General features: G+C 45.2%; 4 non-coding genes across 4 annotated transcripts; 2 read left to right on the forward strand and 2 right to left on the reverse strand.

Moving 5' to 3' along the window:
* Positions 1 to 2,945: 2,945 nt before the first annotated feature.
* Positions 2,946 to 3,018, reverse strand: trnak-uuu (transfer RNA lysine (anticodon UUU)). The gene has a single exon. It is a non-coding gene; the product is annotated as a tRNA-Lys (tRNA).
* Positions 3,019 to 10,159: 7,141 nt separating this feature from the next.
* Positions 10,160 to 10,232, reverse strand: trnak-uuu (transfer RNA lysine (anticodon UUU)). The gene has a single exon. It is a non-coding gene; the product is annotated as a tRNA-Lys (tRNA).
* A 6,074-nt stretch (positions 10,233 to 16,306) lies between these two features.
* trnai-aau (transfer RNA isoleucine (anticodon AAU)) lies at positions 16,307 to 16,380 on the forward strand. Its single transcript has one exon. It is a non-coding gene; the product is annotated as a tRNA-Ile (tRNA).
* Positions 16,381 to 19,611: 3,231 nt separating this feature from the next.
* trnat-agu (transfer RNA threonine (anticodon AGU)) lies at positions 19,612 to 19,685 on the forward strand. The gene has a single exon. It is a non-coding gene; the product is annotated as a tRNA-Thr (tRNA).
* Positions 19,686 to 20,006: the final 321 nt, after the last annotated feature.

The following is a 20,006-nucleotide window of genomic DNA, read 5'->3' on the forward strand; positions in this document are numbered from 1 at the left end:
AGAGAGTGAACACAAGTAAGCTCATCGACTAAAGTAGCAAATTATGCAAATCGCAACGTTTCAGCGTGTAAATAGATCTGTCAATGCCACATCTTCATGGAAAACGCCCCATCCTTTATCCCGCCCAAATCGTTCTTGCTGACATGCAGCAACATATATCGTCCAATAAAAAGGCAAATTACTGCAGATGTGAAATCTGAAAAAAAACAGGAAATGATGGAAAATCTCAGTGGGTCTGGGAGCATCTGTGAAGAGAGAACCGAGCTAACGTTTCGAGGCTGGGTCACTCTTCATCAGAGTAAATTATTTAATCATTCAATCTATGCTCACAGACATCGCTGACAGACATTCAAAATGTTCCTACTGGATTTCCTGAGATCATTCCTGTCGTGCATTCAAAGGAAAATACTACACATGTTGTGAATGTGCATGAGAAGCTAAAAATGATTGGATTAAAGATCATAAAATTTGAGGATGTCTGTGGAGCCAGACACAAAGTTAATGTTTCAAATCCGTGTGATCCTTATTCAGAGCTGAAGCGAGGTTACATGCAATGGAGTAGATGAGGAAAATGGAAGTTGCGTGAAAAATGGGAGATATGGAAGTTTGAATCAAGTTTGACATAAAGCAAGAGAAAGCAATCTTGAAGGTCAGTACCACAGAAACATTGTCAACATTTTCTGTGTTCATCATTAAATGAGGAGCATTCTTCACAGGCTACATGCTTTGACCTGAATGCATAACAGAACTACTGAGATTTGAATTCAGGATCTCCTGTTTATAAGACAAGTGTTTTAAACATCTAAGCCACAGCACCAATCTGCATGACAACTTTGCAAGTGTAGTACAGATTTCAATTGTTTTGATTAAACATCAGTATTGTTGATTTCTCCTGCTGACTTTGAGAGTGTAAACTAAAATATTCATCGGCACTGGGCTTTTGAAACTGTAAAAATTGCAGTTATTTCTGAAAGTTATTAATTGAAAAGCAGTTCTGCAGGAAAGAAGTATACAAACAGGAAATATTTTGCGAATTGGGAAGTGATTAAACATGGCCAGAAGACGACAGTGGTATAACGCAGGACAAGACCAGGAAAGAGTTTTTACATTCACTGAAAATCTAGCAAAAATTCTTGAAAATTCTGGACGGCTGTTGCAATTTGGCAAGCACGACGTTGTCACGGTTCTTCCACTTTCCATAAAGCATCCTGCATTCTTTATTTTTATTTCCTACCGTTCATTGGGAAGCAAACGCCTTGAACCAAAATCAAAGCCTTGACAGGGACTTGAACCTTGGACCCTCAGATTAAAAGTCTGATGCTCTAGCGACTGAGCTACTAGGGCCCATTTAAACAATACTCTCATCGCTCACGTCAAAGTCTCATATTGTATCTTTTGAATTTCCTTCACTGGTAATTCAGCCTCTCCAGCTCATTTCCCTTGCAAGCAGACCGGCAGCCTCCCTTCGGCTTTCTTTCTCAAATTCTTCAACTTGGACTCGCATTTTACCAATGACCTGTGATGTGACAACTGTTGTTACCCAGGGACATGCACTGGGACTTCAAGACATTGAAGATTACGTTTAGTTCGCTGAGATATCAGTGGGAAGCTGCAGAGGTACAGATTGTATTTTGAGAGAGGGAATAAAGCATGTCATCTGTTGTTTGTTGTGGCAGAGAGTGAACGCAAGTAAACTCATCGAGTAAAGTAACAAATTATGCAAATCGCAAAGATTCAGGGTGTAAATAGATCTGTCAACACCACATCTTCATGGAAAACGCCTCATCCTTTATCCCGCCCAAATCATTCTTGCTGACATACAGCAAAATATATTGTCCAATAAAAAGGCAAATTACTGCAGATGTGAAATCTGAAAAAAAACAGGAAATGATGGAAAATCTCAGTGGGTCTGGCAGCATCTGTGGAGAGAGAACCGAGCTAACGTTTCGAGGCTGGGTCACTCTTCATCAGAGTAAATCATTTAATCATTCAATCTTTGCTCACAGACATCGCTGACAAACATTCAAAATGTTCCTGCTGGAATTCCTGATGTCAATCCTGTCATGCATTCAAAGGAAAATACTGCACATGTTGTGAATCTGCATGAGAAACTAAAAATGATTGGATTAAAGCTCAGGAAATTAGAGGATGTCTGTGGAGCCAGACAGAAAGTTAATGTTTCTAATCCGTGTGATCCTTATTCAGAGCTGAAGCGCGGAGTACATGCAATGGAGTAGATGAGGAAAATGGAAGTTGCGTGAAAAATGGGAAATATGGAAGTCTGAATCAAGTTTGACATAAAGCAAGGGAAAGCAATCTTAAAGGTCAGTACCACAGAAATGTTGTCAACATTTCCTGTATTCACCATTAAATGAGGAGCATCCTTCACAGGCTACATGCTTAAACCTGAATGTATAAAGGCACTGCTGAGATTTGAACACAGGATCTCCTGCTTACGAGACAGGTGTTTTAACCATCGAAGCCACATCACCAACCTGCCCGACATGCTTGCAAGTGTAGAACAGATTTCAATTGTTTTGATTAAACATCAGTATTGTTGATTTCTCCTGCTGACTTTGAGAGTGCAAATTAAAATATTCATCGGCACTGGGCTTTTGAAACTGAAAAATTGCAGTTATTTCAGAAAGTTATTAATTTAAAAGCAGTTCTGCAGGAAAGGAGCATACAAACAGGAAATATTTTACGAATTGGGAAGTGATTAACCATGGCCAGAAAACTACAGTGGTATAATGCTGGATAAGACCAGGAGAGAGTTTTTACATTAACTGAAAATCTAGCAAAAATTCTTGAGAATTCAGGACGGCTGTTGCAATTTGGCAAACACGACGTTGTCACGGTTCTTCCACTTTCCATAAAGCATCCTGCATTCTTTATTTTTATTTCTTACCGTTCATTGGGAAGCAAACGCCTTGAGCCAAAATCAAAACCCTGACAGGGACTTAAACCCTGGACCCTCAGATTAAAAGTCTGATGCTCTACCGACTGAGCTACCAGGGCCCATTATAAAAATATTCTCATAGCTCACGTCAAAGTCTCATATTGTATCTTTTGAATTTCCTTCACTGGTCATTCAGCCTCTCCAGCTCATTTCCCTCGCAAGCAGACCGGCAGCCTCCCTTCGGCTTTCTTTCTCAAATTTTCCAACGTGGACTCGCATTTTACCAATGACCTGTGATGTGACAACTGTTGTTACCCAGGGACATGCACTGGGACTTCAAGTCATTGAAGATTACGTTTAGTTCGCTGAGATATCAGTGGGAAGTTGCAGAGATACAGATTGTATTTTGAGAGAGGGAATAATGCATGTCATCTGTTGTTTGTTGTGGCAGAGAGTGAACGCAAGTAAGCTCATCGAGTAAAGTAACAAATTATGCAAATCGCAAAGTTTCAGGGTGTAAATAGATCTGTCAACGCCACATCTTCATGGGAAACGCCCCATCCTTTATACCGCCCAAATCGTTCTTGCTGACATGCAGCAACATATATCGTCCAATAAAAAGGCAAATTACTGCGGATGTGAAATCTGAAAAAAAACAGGAAATGATGGAAAATCTCAGTGGGTCTGGCAGCATCTGTGAAGAGAGAACTGAGCTAACGCTTCGAGGCTGGGTCACTCTTCATCAGAGTAAATCATTTAATCATTCAATCTTTGCCCACAGACATCGCTGACAAACATTCAAAATGTTCCTTCTGGATTTCCTGATGTCAATCCTGTCGTGCATTCAAAGGAAAATACTGCACATGTTGTGAATCTGCATGAGAAACTAAATATGATTGGATTAAAGCTCAGAAAATTAGAGGATGTCTGTGGAGCCAGACACAGAGTTAATGTTTCAAATCCGTGTGATCCTTATTCAGAGCTGAAGCGAGGTTTCATGCAATGGAGTAGATGAGGAAAATGGAAGTTACGTGAAAAATGGGAGATATGGAAGTTTGAATCAAGTTTGACATAAATCAAGGGAAAGCAATCTTGCAGGTCAGTACCACAGAAATATTGTCAACATTTTCTGTTTTCACCATTTAAATGAGGAGCATTCTTCACAGGCAACATACTTTGACCTGAATGTATAAAGGTACTGCTGAGATTTGAACTCAGGATCTTTTGTTAATAAGGCACGTGCTTTAACCATCTAAGCTACAGCACCAATCTGCATGAGAATTTTGCAAGTGTAGAACAGATTTCAATTGTTTTGATTAAACATCAGTATTGTTGATTTCTCCTGCTGACTTTGAGAGTGCAAATTAAAATATTCATCGGCGGACTTCCGGTTGCGGTGAGGATGAGCTAGCCGCACGTTTCGTGCTCCAGCTCCGACGGACCTTCGGGCTCTTTTAAGAGCCCCAAAGGGGATTTTTTTGGCCGAGTAACCCGGTGTGGGGTGTGTGGGAAAGGAGTCCCCCCCGAACGACGGAAGAAAAAACCGGCGGCGGCGGCTGCAGCCCGAAGAATCTTCGACTATAAGGTCAGAGGGAGAGGAAAACAAAATGGCGGCGGTGAAATCGCAGGCGACATGGGGGCCTGAGCAGGACGAGGTCGTGAGACGGTGCGTGGACCTGCTGAAGAAGGAGGTACTGACCCCAATGCTACAGGCAATTGAGGGGCTTAAGGAGACTTTAAAGACCCAGGAGACAGCTCCGCGTGGTGGAGCAGAAGGTGTCAGGTATTGAGGACGAGGTCCTGGGCCTGGCGGTTCAGACTCAGACGCACGAGGCACTTCATAAAAAGTGTGCTGAAAGGATCGAGGCCCTTGAAAACGGAACGCGAAGGAAGAATCTTAGGATACTAGGTCTCCCGGAGGGTGTGGAAGGGTTGGACTGTGGAGCGTACGCAAGTAAGATGCTGAGCTCACTGATGGGTGCTGAGGCCCCTGCGGGCCCCATGGAGGTGGAGTGGGCAGGTCGGATCCCGGCGAGAAGACCAAAAGCGGGAGAACCACCGAGTGCGTTAATCATGCGATTCTACCGCCTTAAGGACAGAGAAGAGGTCCTGAGATGGGCTAAAAAGGTGCGGAGTAGCAGGTGGGAGAATGCGGTGGTACGGATATACCAGGATTGGAGTGCGGAGGTGGCGAGAAGGAGGGCGAGCTTCAACCGAGCCAAAGAGGTTTTGCACAAAAAGAAGGTGACGTTTGGGATGCTGCAGCCGGCAAGACTATGGGTCACGTATCAGGAGAGACACTATTACTTCGAGACGGCGGAGGAAGCATGGACCTTTATTAAAGAAGAGAAACTGGACTGGAACTGAGGGACTGATGCTGCAGGGAATTGTTATTGTTATTGTTTTTGTTAATGTTAAGGTGAAAGTTAATCGAGAAGTAAACAGGGAAGGGGGGAGATACTGGGTAAATGTGGGTGCCGGTGAGGGGGGAAAGACGGGACATAGTCGGAGAATGGGGAAGGGGAGGGGGAGGGGAAAGGGAGCTGCGCCAGAAGAGGCGGGTCAGGTAAAGTGATGTTCCCGCGCCAGAAAGAATAAGGCGGGAAAACAGGCGCAAGGCGGACGGGAGTTCCCTCACACCGGGGGGGTCGAGGAGTGAGGAGGAGTAGCCGGGGTCAGTTGAAGTCAGCTGACTTACGGAAGTGATATGGGGGAGCAATCAAGCTAGATAGGGATCTAGTGGGAGGGGGGGGGGGAAACTGGGTTGCTGCTGCGGAAATCCAAAAGGGAATGGCTAAAGAGTGGGTGGTCGGGGACGGCGTGCGACGCTGGGGGAGCAAGCGGGAGCGCGGAGGCGGGATATGGGACTGGCCTAGAGAAGGTAATGGCTAGTCGACACGGGAGGGGGGCAGGTAGCCCCCCAGTGAGGCTGATCACGTGGAACGTGAGAGGCCTGAATGGACCGATAAAAAGGGCCCGAGCGGTCACGCATTTGAAAGGACAAAGGGCAGACGTGGTTATGCTCCAAGAGACGCACCTAAAGGTGGCAGACCAAGTTAGGCTAAGGAAAGGATGGGTGGGACAGGTGTTCCGCTTAGGACTGGACGCAAAGAACAGAGGGGTGGCCATTTTGGTGGGGAAACGGGTAGCATTTGAAGCAAAGAACATCGTAGCAGATAGCGGAGGGAGATATGTAATGGTGAGTGGTAGGCTGGAGGGAATGGAGGTCGTGTTGGTTAATGTGTATGCCCCAAATTGGGACGATGCGGGATTCATGAGACGGATGCTGGGGCGTATACCGGACCTGGAGGCAGGAAATTTGATTTTAGGAGGGGACTTCAATACGGTGCTGGACCCGGGGCTAGATAGATCCAGCTCAAGGACCGGAAGAAGGCCGGCAGCGGCCAAGGTACTTAAGGGGTTTATGGACCAAATGGGGGGAGTGGATCCACGGCGATTTCTTAGACCTAGGGCTAGGGAGTATTCCTTCTTCTCCCATGTCCATAAAGTGTACTCCCGGATAGATTTTTTTGTTTTCGGAAGGTCGTTGATCTCGAGGGTGGAAGAAGCTGAATACTCAGCCATAGCGGTTTCGGATCATGCCCCACATTGGGTGGACCTGGAAGTAGGAGAGGACAGGGAGCAGAGAACACTCTGGCGATTAGACGTGGGACTGAAGACGAATGAGGGAGTGTGTGCAAGAGTGAGGGGGTGTATTGAGAGATACCTGGAGGTCAATGACGACGGCGAGGTCCCTGTGGGAGTGGTCTGGGAAGCACTAAAAGCGGTGGTCAGAGGAGAGCTGATCTCTATTGGGGCCCACAAAAGGAAAACAGAGGCCAAGGAAAGGGATAGATTATTGGGGGAAATTTTAAGGGTGGACAGGGAATTTGCAGAGACCCCGGAGGAGGAGCTGTACAGGGAGAGGAGACGACTCCAGACCGAGTTTGACCTTCTGACCACCAGAAAGGCGGAGGTACTGTGGAGGAAGGCACAGGGGAGGAGGTACAAATATGGGGAAAAGGCTAGTCGCCTGTTGGCGCACCAACTGCGAAAGAGGGCAGCAGCGAGGGAGATAGGAGGAATTAGGGATGAAAGGGGAGACACTGAACGAAGGCCAGGAAAGATAAATGAGGTGTTTAAGACCTTTTATGAGGAACTGTATAGGTCTCAACCCCCAGAGGGAGAGGAGGGGATACGGCAGTTCCTGGACCAATTGAAGTTCCCGAAAGTGGAGGAGCAGGTGGTGGCAGGCCTGGGGGCGCCGATTGAGGTGGACGAGGTTATTAAGGGACTGGGAAGCATGCAAGCAGGGAAGGCTCCGGGGCCGGATGGGTTCCCGGTGGAATACTACAGAAAATATGTGGACTTGTTGGCCCCGTTGATGGCGAGGATGTTCAATGAGGCCAGGGAAGCGGGGACTCTAACCCCGACGATGTCGGAGGTGACGATATCGCTAATTTTGAAGAGAGACAAAGATCCGTTGCAGTGCGGGTCCTATAGACCTATTTCACGATTGAACGTGGACGCCAAGTTGCTGCAAAGGTACTGGCATCGAGGATAGAGGACTGTGTCCCAGGGGTGGTGCACGAAGACCAGACAGGGTTCGTAAAAGAGAGACAACTGAATGTTAACGTGCGACGACTATTAGGGGTGATAATGATGCCCCCAGTGGAGGGGGAGGCAGAGATAGTGGCGGCAATGGACGCAGAGAAGGCATTTGATAGGGTGGAGTGGGAGTATTTATGGGAAGTGTTAAGGAGGTTTGGGTTTGGAAACGGGTTTATTCGCTGGGTTAGACTTCTTTATGGGGCACCAACGGCAAGCGTAGTTACAGGTCGACATAGATCGGAGTATTTCCGATTATATAGGGGAACAAGACAGGGATGCCCGCTGTCTCCATTGTTGTTTGCGTTGGCAATTGAACCTCTGGCCATGGCGTTGAGAGACTCCAGGAAATGGAGAGGGGTGATTAGAGGGGGAGAAGAACATCGAGTCTCGTTATACGCGGATGACCTATTGTTATACGTGTCGGACCCAGCGGGGGGGGGGGGGGGGATGATCGAGGTTATGCGAATTTTGAGGAGGTTCAGGGAATTCTCGGGGTATAGGCTAAACATGGGGAAGAGTGAATTATTTGTGATACATCCAGGGGACCAGAGTAGAGAGATAGAAGGCTTACCGCTAAGGAAAGTGGAAAGAAACCTCCGATCCCTGGCGATTCAGATCGCTAGGAGCTGGGGAACCTTGCACAGACTTAATTTGACACGGCTGGTAGAACAAATGGAGGAGGACTTCAAGAGGTGGGACATGCAGCCTTTATCACTGGCGGGCAGGGTGCAAGCAATTAAGATGATGGTCCTCCCGAGGTTCTTATTTGTATTTCAATGTCTCCCTATACTAATCACCAGGACCTTTTTTAATAAAATAGATAGGAGCATTACGAGCTTTGTGTGGGCAGGGAAAGTTCCGAGAGTAAGGAGGGGGTTCCTTCAGCGTAGTAGGGACAGAGGAGGACTGGCACTACCGAACTTAGGAGATTATTATTGGGCCGCCAATGTGGCAATGATACGTAGATGGATGATGGAGGGTGAGGGAGCGGCGTGGAAAAGACTGGAGAGAAAGTCCTGTAAAGGGACGAGTTTAGAGGCGCTGGTGACGGCACCGCTACCGCTCTCACCTAAAAAGTTTACCACGAACCCGGTGGTGGCGGCAACACTGATCATATGGGGACAGTGGAGGCGACAGAGAGGGGTGCGGGGAGCCCTGGTGGGGTCCCCTATCAGGAACAACCATAGGTTCGCCCCAGGAAGAATGGATGGAGGATTTCAGAGCTGGTACCAGTTGGGAATTAGGAAGGTGGGAGATTTATTCATAGATGGGACTTTTGCGAGCTTGGGAGCATTGGAGGAAAAGTATAAGTTACCCCGGGGAAATTTCTTGAGATATATGCAGGTGAGGGCGTTTATTAGACAACAGGTGAGGGAATTTCCGTTGCTCCCGACACAGGGGATACAGGACAGGGTGCTTTCAGGGGTGTGGGTCGGAGAGGGCAAGGTGTCAGAGATTTACAGAGAGATGAGGGAAGAGGGGGAGGAGTCGGTGGGAGAACTAAAGGGAAAGTGGGAAGAAGAATTTGGGGAGGAGCTAGAAGAGGGTATGTGGGCTGATGCCCTAAGCAGGGTAAACTCCTCTTCCTCATCCGCCAGGCTTAGCCTGATTCAATTTAAGGTGCTACATAGAGCACACATAACGGGGGCAAGATTGAGCAGGTTCTTTGGAGTGGAGAACAGATGTGGGAGGTGTGACGGGAGCCCGGCAAACCACACACATATGTTTTGGGCGTGCCCGGCACTGGAAGGATATTGGAAGGGAGTGACGGGAGTGATCTCGCAGGTGGTGAATGCCCGGGTCAAACCAAGCTGGGGGCTAGCTCTATTTGGAGTTGCGGACGAGTCGGGAGTGCAGGAGGCGAAAGAGGCCGACGTCATGGCCTTTGCGTCCCTAGTAGCCCGGCGCAGGATCCTACTTATGTGGAAGGAGGCGAAACCCCCCGGACTGGAGGCCTGGGTAAATAGCGGGGTTTATTAAACTGGAGCAGATAAAGTTTGCCCTGAGAGGATCGGCTCAAGGGTTCACCAGGCGGTGGCAGCCATTTTTCGACTACCTAAGGGAACGTTAGAGGGAAGACAGATGACCAGCAGCAACCCAGGGGGAAGGGGGGGGGGAGGGGGGAGAGGGGGGGAGGGGGGAGAGGGGGGAGGGGGGGGGGTTTAGTTTAGTCTAGGTCAATAGATAATGGGGTTTTGTTACTTTTGTATTGTTAAAAATTTCTATTTTGTTATCGTTACGTTTGTTTTGTAAGAGGGAAAAATGTTGTTTAGAAAAAAAAATTTCAGTAAAATATATATATTTTTAAAAAATATTAATCGGCACTGGGCTTTTGAAATTGCAAAAATTGCAGTTATTTCTGAAAGTTATTAATTTAAAAGCAGTTCTGCAGGAAAGAAGTATACAAACAGGAAATATTTTGCGAATTGGGAAGTGATTAAACATAGTGGTATAACGCAGGACAAGACCAGGAGAGAGTTTTTACATTCAATGAAAATCTCGCAAAAATTCTTTAATTCTGGACGGCTGTTTGCAATTTTGACAAACACGACGTTGTCACGGTTCTTCCACTTTCCATAAAGCATCCTGCATTCTTTATTTTTATTTCCTACCGTTCATTGGGAAGCAAACGCCTTGAGCCAAAATTAAAGCCCTGACAGGGACTTGAACCCTGGACCCTCAGATTAAAAGTCTGATGCTCTACCGACTGAGCTACCAGGGCCCATTTCAAAAATGCTCTCATAGCTCACATCAAAGTCTCATATTGTATCTTTTGAATTTCCTTCACTGGTCATTCAGCCTCTCCAGCTCATTTCCCTCGCAAGCAGACCGGCAGCCTCCCTTCGGCTTTCTTTCTCAAATTCTTCAACTTGGACTCACATTTTACCAATGACCTGTGATGTGACAACTGTTGTTACCCAGGGACATGCACTGGGACTTCAAGACATTGAAGATTACGTTTAGTTCGCTGAGATATCAGTGGGAAGCTGCAGAGATACAGATTGTATTTTGAGAGAGGGAATAAAGCATGTCATCTGTTGTTTGTTGTGGCAGAGTGTGAACGCAAGTAAGCTCATCGAGTAGAGTAGCAAATTATGCAAATCTCAAAGTGTCAGTTGTAAGGTTTTCAGGCAATTCGGCCCTTTTTGGACTGCCCAAGAATAAAATCCAGAGACTGTAAACTGGACACTTTTCAGCCAAAGGAACGTAACCAAATTTCTCAGCAGGCTTGGTCCGCTGAGCTGAGTAGGGGCATAGGTATTTACAAACCCCCCCCCCCTCCCCGGAGCTACAAGGAAGAAGGAGCCAGACAACTAGATAAGATTAAAACACAGACAAAGGGGCACGGGAATACAAAGGGGCCTGCCTGCAAGCAGGACAATGGGATGGTCATAGCCCCATGCAGATGTAAATGACTTGGCCTCCACCAGAGCAGAATCCAATCAACACCCCATCAACATAGCGAGGTGAGAATAGCAGCGATCTCCAGAGCAGATGGAAGACTTTGAAAATCTTCACAAGAGAGCTTAACCTTGTTATCCCAAAAAGCAGACAGTCTGGGCTCAGTATATTGCGCTGGAAAAGCCCCTTGAAGACAAACGGTAGAAAAAAAACAAGTTGGAGGCGGACCTGGGGGAGGTACTCCAATCTTGACAGAAGCCACCGGCAGGAACTCACTGGGTGGAGGGGGCGGAGTCGGCGCCAAATTCAAATCGGGACAGGTCTGCCTGGCTGGAAGGAGCGGACCTGCGAGGAGAACCCGGAAGTCAACAGGTCTGCCCGGCTCAAAGGGGGTGGGGCCAGCGGGAACTTTAAACCTTACCAATTCAATGCAAAAGGGGCTGGCCGAACACAGGAAAAAGCCAGGTAAAACGGATATAAAAGGGGCTGTGTTGGGATTGAGGCTCTCTTGGCTTGACCTCTCCACCTTCGACTTGACCTCCTGCAGCCTGTGACCGTAAGTACCCTGCAGCAGCTTGCGAAACTCCCTTGACTTTGATAGTGGTTGAGGCTTTGGGGCAGGGGCTTGATTTGTGTTTTGTGCCATTGCTAAACCTGTGTAACAATAAGATTTTACGTTGTGTCCGTTATAGTACTTCCTGAATAGACTTAGTTTGTGTTAGAGTTTAAGATTTTATTATAATTTCTTCTGTTTGATGATTTCGACCTGGGTTTTGCAATAAACCTCGATTTGCTGATAATTGGAGTCGTTTCAATTCTTCAATCTCTCACCAGTGATCTCTGACCAAGTCATTGCTAAGATATTCCTCACCTTAGTTCCGGGGTCGAGAATCTAGGGTCATCTTGAACGATTCGAACCCGTTCACTCAGGACAGGCTGCTGGTTAGGTAATAAACAGCAGTGTCCTATTCTCTCTCTTGGGAAAGCTACTCCAGCGAAGTAGGAACCGGGTGGGTGTTGCACCACCGGCAAGAGAGAGAATCACCTGGGCATTGGTGGGGGTCTGGATATCTGTGTGATATAAGCCTCAGGCTTCCGGTTAGGGATAAACGGCAGGCTTGATTCAGTGCTCTATTCCGTGCAGGTGTCCCAGTGCGGCATCCCCTGGCCTCTGATGTTTCAGTGCCAGCTGGAGAGAGACACACACAGATACTCTAACCCCTGATATCGGCCCAGTAGTGGAGTAGCAGAGATGGAACCCTCTACACAGGGTGTAAATAGATCTGTCAACGCCACATCTTCATGATGCTTTACCGACTGAGCTACCAGGGCCCATTTCAACAGTTCTCTCATAGCTCACGTCAAAGTCTCATATTGTATCTTTTGAATTTCCTTCACTGGTCATTCAGCCTCTCCAGCTCATTTCCCTCACAAGCAGACCGGCAGCCTCCCTTCGGCTTTCTTTCTCAAATTCTTCAACTTGGACTCGCATTTTACCAATGACCTGTGATGTGACAACTGTTGTTACCCAGGGACATGCACTGGGACTTCAATACATTGAAGATTACGTTTAGTTCGCTGAGATATCAGTGGGAAGCTGCAGAGATACAGATTGGATTTTAAGAGAGGGAATAAAGGGTGTCATCCGTTGTTTGTTGTGGCAGAGAGTGAACGCAAGTAAGCTCATCTAGAAAAGTAACAAATTATGCAAATCGCAAAGTTTCAGGGTGTAAATAGATCTGTCAACGCCACATCTTCATGGAAAACGCCCCATCCTTTATCCCGCCCAAATCGTTCTTGCTGACATGCAGCAACATATATCGTCCAATAAAAAGGCAAATTACTGCGGATGTGAAATCTGAAAAAAAACAGGAAATGATGGAAAATCTCAGTGGGTCTGGCAGCATCTGTGAAGAGAGAACCGAGCTAACGTTTCGAGGCTGGGTCACTCTTATTCAGAGTAAATCATTTACTCGTTCAATCTTTGCTCAAAGACATCGCTGACAAACATTCAAAATGTTCCTTCTGGATTTCCTGAGGTCAATCCTGTTGTGCATTCAAAGGAAAATACTGCACATATTGTGAATCTGCATGAGAAACTAAAAATGGTTAAAGCGCCTGTTTAGTAAATAGGGGATCCTGAGTTCAAATCTCAGCAGTTCCTTTATACCTTTACGTCAAAACAAGTAACCTGTTATGAAAAGCTCCCTATTTAATGGTGAATGCAGAGTTTATTGGCAAAATCTCCATGGCACTAACCTTGAAGGTGCCCTCCCTACTCTTATGTCAAACCTTTCATAGCTCCATTTTTCACGCACCTTCCATTTTCTCATCTATTCCATCTCATCTACTCCATTGCATTTACTCCTCACTTCAGCTCTGATTAAGGATCACACGGATTTGAAATGTTAACTCTGTGTCTGGCTCCACATATATCCTCTGAATTTTTGAGCTTCAATCCTATCATGTTTAGCTTCTCATGCAGATTCGCAACATCCGCAGTATTTTCTTTGAATGCATGATAGGATTTACCTCCGGTAATCCAGAAGGAACATTTTGAATGTTTTTTAGCGACATCTGTCAGCAACGATTGAATGATTAATTGATTTACTGTGACGAAGAGTGACCCGGACTCGAAATGTTAACTCGGTTCTCTCTTCACAGGTGGTGCCAGACCCGCTGAGATTTTCCGTTATTTCCTGTTTTTCTTTCAGATTTTACATCCGCAGTAATTTGCTTTTATATTGAACGATTCATGTTGCTGCACGTTTGCAAGAACGACTCGGGCGGGATAAAGGATGGGGTTATTTTCCATGATGATGTGGTGCTGACAGATCTATTTATATCCTGAAACTTTGCGATTTGCATAATTTGCTAAGTTTACTAGATGAATTTATTTACATTCACACTCTGCCACAACAAACACCAGATGATACCTTTAATTCCCTCTCTCAAAATACAATCTTTGTCTCTGTAGCTTCCCACTCAGATCTCACCGAACTAAACGTAATCTTCAAAGTCTTGAAGTCTCAGTGCTGGTCCCCGGGTAAACAGTTGTCACATCACAAGTCACTGGTAAAAAGCGAGAACAAGCTGAAGAATTTGAGAAAGGAAGCCAAAGGGAGGCTGCCGGTCTGCTTGCGAGGGAAATGTGCTGGTGAGGCTGAATTACCATTGAAGGAAATTCAAAATATACAATATGAGACTTTGAAGTGAGCTTTAAGACTACGTTTGGAATGGGCCCTGGAAGCGCAGTCGGGAGAGTGTCTGACTTTTAATCTGAAGATCGATGGGTTTAAGTCCCTGACTGGGCCTCAACTTTGTCTCAAGGTGTTTTTGTTCCCAATGAACGACAGGAAAAAAGAATAAAGAATGCAGGGTGATTTTGGGAAAGCGGATGAACCGTGACAACGTCGTGTTTGCCAAATTGCAATTGGCGTCGACAACTTTCAAGAATTTCTGCTAGATTTTCAGTTAATGTAAAAACTCTCTCCTGGCCTTGTCCTGCATTATACCACTATAGTTTTGTGGTCATGTTTAATTCCTTCCAATTCACAAAATATTTCCTGTTTGTTTACTTCTCCCTGCAGAATGCTATAATCTAATAACTTTCAGAAATAACTGCAATTTTTGCAGTTTCAAAAGTCCAGTGCCGATGAAATTTGCACTCTCAAAGTCAGCATGGAGGAGAATGCTGAGCCCCAGGCTAATAGAATAGATGGCATTGAGGTACGTAGGGAAGAGGTGTTGGCAATTCTGGACAGGCTGAAAATAGATAAGTCCCCGGGACCTGATGGGATTTATCCTAGGATTCTCTGGGAGGCTAGGGAAGAGATTGCTGGACCTTTGGCTTTGATTTTTATGTCATCATTGGCTACAGGAATAGTGCCAGAGGACTGGAGGACAGCAAATGTGGTCCCTTTGTTCAAAAAGGGGAGCAGAGACAACCCCGGCAACTATAGACCGGTGAGTCTCACGTCTGTAGTGGGTAAAGTCTTGGAGGGGATTATAAGAGACAAGATTTATAATCATCTAGATAGGAATAATATGATCAGGGATAGTCAGCATGGCTTTGTGAAGGGTAGGTCATGCCTCACAAACCTTATTGAGTTCTTTGAGAAGGTGACTGAACAGGTAGACGAGGGTAGAGCAGTTGATGTGGTGTATATGGATTTCAGCAAAGCGTTTGATAAGGTTCCCCACGGTAGGCTATTGCAAAAAATATGGAGGCTGGGGATTGAGGGTGATTTAGAGATGTGGATCAGAAATTGGCTAGCTGAAAGAAGACAGAGGGTGGTTGTTGATGGGAAATGTTCAGAATGGAGTTCAGTCACAAGTGGAGTACCACAAGGATCTGTTCTGGGGCTGTTGCTGTTGTCATTTTTATCAATGACCTAGAGGAAGGCGCAGAAGGGTGGGTGAGTAAATTTGCAGACGATACTAAAGTCGGTGGTGTTGTCGATAGTGTGGGAGGATGTAGCAGGTTACAGAGGGATATAGATAAGCTGCAGAGCTGGGCTGAGAGGTGGCAAATGGAGTTTAATGTAGAGAAGTGTGAGGTGATTCACTTTGGAAGGAATAACAGGAATGCGGAATATTTGGCTAATGGTAAAGTTCTTGAAAGTGTGGATGAGCAGAGGGATCTAGGTGTCCATGTACATAGATCCCTGAAAGTTGCCACCCAGGTTGATAGGGTTGTGAAGAAGGCCTAAGAAGTGTTGGCCTTTATTGGTAGAGGGATTGAGTTCCGGAGACGGGAGGTCATGTTGCAGCTGCACAGAACTCTGGTACGGCCGCATTTGGAGTTTTGCGTACAGTTCTGTTCACCGCATTATAGGAAGGACGTGGAGGCTTTGGAGCGGGTGCAGAGGAGATTTACCAGGATGTTGCCTGGTATGGAGGGAAAATCTTATGAGGAAAGGCTGATGGACTTGAGGTTGTTTTCGTTGGAGAGAAGAAGGTTAAGAGGAGACTTAATAGAGGCATACAAAATGATCAGGGGGTTGGATAGGGTGGACAGTGAGAGCCTTCTCCCGCGGATGGATATGGCTGGCACGAGGGGACATAACTTTAAACTGAGGGGTAATAGAGATAGGACATAGGTCAGAGGTAGGTTCTTTACGCAAAGAGTAGTGAGGCCGTGGAATGCCCTACCTGCTACAGTAGTGAACTCGCCAACATTGACGGCATTTAAAAGTTTATTGGATAAACATATGGATGATAATGGCATAGTGTAGGTTAGATGGCTTTTGTTTCGGTGCAACATCGTGGGCCGAAGGGCCTGTACTGCGCTGTATTGTTCTATGTTCTATGTTCTATGAGAAATCAACAATGCTGAGCGGTAATCAAAATAATGGAAATCTGCTCCCAACTTGCAGAGCTGGTCTGCAAGTAGGTGCTGTGGCTTAGATGGTTAAAGCGCCTGTCTAATGAACAGGCTATCCTGAGTTCAAATCTCAGCAGTGCCTTTATGCCTTTACGTCAAAACAAGTAACCTGTTGTGAAAAGCTCCCAATTTAATGGTGAATGCAGAGTTTGTTGGCACTAAACTTGAAGATACCCTCCCTACTCCGATGTCAAACCTTTAATAGCTCCATTTTTTACGCAACTTCCATTTTCTCATCTACTCCATTGCATTTACTCCTCACTTCAGCTCTGATTAAGGATCACACGGATTTGAAATGTTAACTCTGTGTCTGGCTCCACATATATCCACTGATTTTTTGAGCTTCAATCCTATCATGTTTCGCTTCTCATGCAGATTCGCAACATCCGCAGTATTTTCTTTGAATGCATGACAGGATTTACCTCCGGTAATCCAGAAGGAACATTTTGAATGTTTTTTAGCAACATCTGTGAGCAACGATTGAATGATTAATTCATTTTCTGTGACGAAGAGTGACCCGGACTCGAAATGTTAACTCGGTTCTCTCTTCACAGATGGTGCCAGACCCGTTGAGATTTTCCGTCATTTCCTTTTTTTCTTTCAGATTTAACATCCGCAGTAATTTGCTTTTATATTGAACGATTTATGTTGCTGCACGTTTGCAAGAAGGACTCGGGCGGGATAAAGGATGGGGTTATTTTCCATGATGATGTGGTGCTGACAGATCTATTTATATCCTGAAACTTTGCGATTTGCATAATTTGCTAGATTACTCGATGAATTTATTTACGTCCACACACTGCCACAACAAACACCAGATGATACCTTTTATTCCCTCTCTCAAAATACAATCTTTGTCTCTGTAGCTTCCCACTCAGATCTCACCGAACTAAACGTAATCTTCAAAGTCTTGAAGTCCCAGTGCAGGTCCCTGTGTAAACAGTTGTCACATCACAAGTCACTGGGAAAAAGCGAGTACAAGCTGAAGAATTTGAGAAAGGAAGCCAAAGGGAGGCTGCCAGTCTGCTTGCGAGGGAAATGTGCTGGTGAGGCTGAATTACCATTGATGGAAATTCAAAATATACAATATGAGACTTTGAAGTGAGCTATAAGACTGTGTTTGGAATGGGCCCTGGAAGCGCAGTCGGTAGAGCAACTGACTTTTAATCTGAAGATCGATGGGTTTAAGTCCCTGCCTGGGCTTCAACTCTGTCTCAAGGCGTGTTTGTTCCCAATGAATGACAGGAATAAAATAAAGAATGCAGGGTGATTTTGGGAAAGTGGATGAACCATGACAACGTCGTTTTTGCCAAATTGCAATTGCCGTCGACAACTTTCAAGAATTTTTGCTAGATTTTCAGTTAATGTAAAAACCCTCTCCTGGTCTTGTCCTGCATTATACCACTATAGTTTTGTGGTCATGTTTAATTACTTCCAATTCACAAAATATTTCCTGTTTGTTTACTTCTCCCTGCAGAATGCTATAATCTAATAACTTTCAGAAATAACTGCAATTTTTGCTGTTTCAAAGGTCCAGTGCCAATGAAATTTGCACTCTCAAAGTCATCATGAGAAATCAACAATACTGAGCGGTAATCAAAATAATGGAAATCTGCTCCAAACTTGCAGAGCTGGTCTGCAAATATGTGCTGTGACTCAGATGGTTAAACCGCCTGTCTAATAAACGGGAGATCCTGAATTCAAATCTCAGCAGTGCCTTTATACCTTTACGTCAAAACAAGTCACGCTGTCATGAAAAGCTCCCGATTTAATGGTGAATGCAGAGTTTATTGGCAAAATCTCCATGGCACGAACCTTGAAGATACCCTCCCGACTCTTATGTCAAACCTTTCATAGCTCCAATTTTCACGCAACTTCCATTTTCAAATCTACTCCATCTCATCTACTCCATTGCATTTACTCCTCACTTCAGCTCTGATTAAGGATCACACGGATTTGAAATGTTAACTCTGTGTCTGGCTCCACATATATCCGCTGATTTTTTGAATTTCAATCCTATCACGTTTCGCTTCTCATGCAGATTCGCAACATCCGCAGTATTTTCTTTGCATGCATGACAGGATTTACCTCTGGTAATCCTGAAGGAACATTTTGAATGTTTTTTAGCGACATCTGTGAGCAACGATTGAATGATTAATTGATTTACTGTGACGAAGAGTGACCCGGACTCGAAATGTTAACTCGGTTCTCTCTTCACAGATGGTGCCAGACCCGCTGAGATATTCCGTCATTTCCTGTTTTTCTTTCAGATTTTACATCCGCAGTAATTTGCTTTTATATTGAACGATTTATGTTGCTGCACGTTTGCAAGAACGACTCGGGCGGGATAAAGGATGGGTTTATTTTCCATGATGATGTGGTGCTGACAGATCTATTTATATCCTGAAACTTTGCGATTTGCATAATTTGCTAGATTACTAGATGAATTTATTTACGTTCACACACTGCCACAACAAACACCAGGTGATACCTTTTATTCCCTCTCTCAAAATACAATCTTTGTCTCTGTAGCTTCCCACTCAGATCTCACCGAACTAAACGTAATCTTCAAAGTCTTGAAGTCCCAGTGCAGGTCCCTGGGTAAACAGTTGTCACATCACAAGTCACTGGTAAAAAGCGAGTACAAGCTGAAGAATTTGAGAAAGGAAGCTAAAGGGAGGCTGCCGGTCTGCTTGCGAAGGAAATGTGCTGGTGAGGCTGAATTACCATTGAAGGAAATTCAAAATATACAATATGAGACTTTGAAGTGAGCTATAAGACTGCGTTTGGAATGGGCCCTAGAAGCGCAGTCGGTAGAGCATCTGAATTTTAATCTGAAGATCGATGGGTTTAAGTCCCTGCCTGGGCCTCAACTTTGTCTCAAGGCGTGTTTGTTCCCAATGAACGACAGGAAAAAAAAAAAAAGAATGCAGGGTGATTTTGGGAAAGAGGATGAACCGTGACAACGTCGTGTTTGCCAAATTGCAATTGCCGTCGACAACTTTCAAGAATTTTTGCTAGATTTTCAGTTAATGAAAATACTCTCTCCTGGTCTTGTCCTGCATTGTATCACAATAGTTTTGTGGTCATGTTTAATTACTTCAAATTCACAACATATTTCCTGTTTGTTTACTTGTCCCTGCAGAATGCTATAATCTAATAACTTTCAGAAATAACTGCAATTTTTGCAGTTTCAAAAGTCCAGTGCCAATGAAATTTGCACTCTCAAAGTCAGCATGAGAAATCAACAATACTGAGCCGTAATCAAAATAATGGAAATCTGCTCCAAACTTGCAGAGCTGGTGTGCAAGTAGGCGCTGTGGCTTAGATGGTTAAAGCGCCTGTCTAGTAAACAGGAGATCCTGAGTTCAAATCTCAGCAGTGCTTTTATACCTTTACGTCAAAACAAGTAACCTGTTATGAAAAGCTCCCAATTTAATGGTGAATGCTGAGTTTATTGGCAAAATCTCCATGGCACTCACCTTGAAGTGCCCTCCCTACTCTTATGTCAAACCTTTCATAGCTCCATTTTTCACGCAACTTCCATTTTCTCATCTACTCCATTGCATTTGCTCCTTGTGGCGCACAAAGACTCCGAGAGACGAATAGAGTGAAGTCGATGAGGCTTTATTCAGCGTGTCTGTTCCCCCGCAGCTCAATAGTAGACTGGCCTGCGGGGGAGGACTCCGGCTTCTTATACTCCGCCTT

This window comes from Scyliorhinus torazame, chromosome 4 (genome assembly GCF_047496885.1).
Source record: "Scyliorhinus torazame isolate Kashiwa2021f chromosome 4, sScyTor2.1, whole genome shotgun sequence".
Classification (NCBI taxonomy): domain Eukaryota; kingdom Metazoa; phylum Chordata; class Chondrichthyes; order Carcharhiniformes; family Scyliorhinidae; genus Scyliorhinus; species Scyliorhinus torazame.